Genomic DNA, 1,079 nt, shown 5'->3' on the forward strand with positions numbered 1-1,079 from the left:
GTTGGAATATCCCACCCTTTCCCAGCTGTAGCATGGAAACCTCCCCGTTCCCCCAAACCTCCCCATCCCCCATCCTGCCCGTCCCCCAGGGAATGGCGTCATTGGAAATTCAGAATTGATCCCAATAATTTAATGCCTCGTGGGAGTCTGTCATGGTTGATGATTGGAGAATTCCTTAATCTGTCACTTGTGCAGTGGGTGATTGGACCAACAATCCACAGAATGTAAGATCGAATCTCAATTAAATAATTCTGTTTCGGTTCAAGGCAACAGGAAAATGAAGACTAGGTGTTATTGGAAGTGACAGTGAAGGTGTTGGCTTGTTGTAAATCTCCATTTGGTTCACCTGACCCTTTGTAGAAGGGGATCTGCTATCTTTACCTGGTCCAGATCTCTGTGTGGTCCCACTCCCTCACCAATAGGGGCATGAGTTCCTAAATGCGGCTTAACAAGTTACTCAGTTGCTACCAAACTAGTCGATTGTGAAGAAGGGGTAATAGTTACTGAAATGCCACTGGAGATTGGAGCAAGATCAATTCAGGTTGGTGGGGGGAGGGGGGTTTGGGAAGTGTGAGAACGGTGTGTAATGGGAGTTGGAGAGAGGAGCAGGAGTGAAGATATTTTGGACAGAGTTTGAAACCAGCTGGAAGTGACGGAGATTGTGAGAGAATTCCTCTCATTCTGTTTTCAGCTGACATGTCCCAAACCTTCCCCATCTCTCCCAACCAGGTCCTGACATACTCTCAAACCCATCCTTAAACATCCCATTCCACCCAGGCTCCCACAACTCACCCCTGCACTCTCCCCGAAAACCCCACCCCTATCCCATCCGCCTTCAATCCAAATCTGACTGCTACCCCATGCCCCCAACCCAGAGACCCCCATTGCCCCCACAAAACCCAGACATCCCCATTGCCCCCCCAAACCCAGACACCACCATCCCTCCCCAAACCCACACACTCCCATTCCCCCCAAACCCAGCTCACCCCCATGCCCCCAAACTCAGAGACCCCCTTTCCCCCCGCCAAACCCACACACCCCCATTGCCCCCCAAACCCACACACCCCCATCCCCACCAA

At 51.3% G+C, this 1,079-nt stretch overlaps 1 protein-coding gene across 1 annotated transcript in view; it reads right to left on the reverse strand.

Annotated features, from left to right (window-relative positions):
- Positions 1-1,079, reverse strand: part of LOC109924748 (protein O-GlcNAcase-like) — a 61,383-nt gene that overhangs the window by 31,885 nt on the left and 28,419 nt on the right. The gene's annotated exons all lie outside the window — the stretch shown is intronic.

The sequence above is a fragment of the Rhincodon typus genome, chromosome 1, assembly GCF_021869965.1.
Source record: "Rhincodon typus isolate 14 chromosome 1, sRhiTyp1.1, whole genome shotgun sequence".
Taxonomy (NCBI): domain Eukaryota; kingdom Metazoa; phylum Chordata; class Chondrichthyes; order Orectolobiformes; family Rhincodontidae; genus Rhincodon; species Rhincodon typus.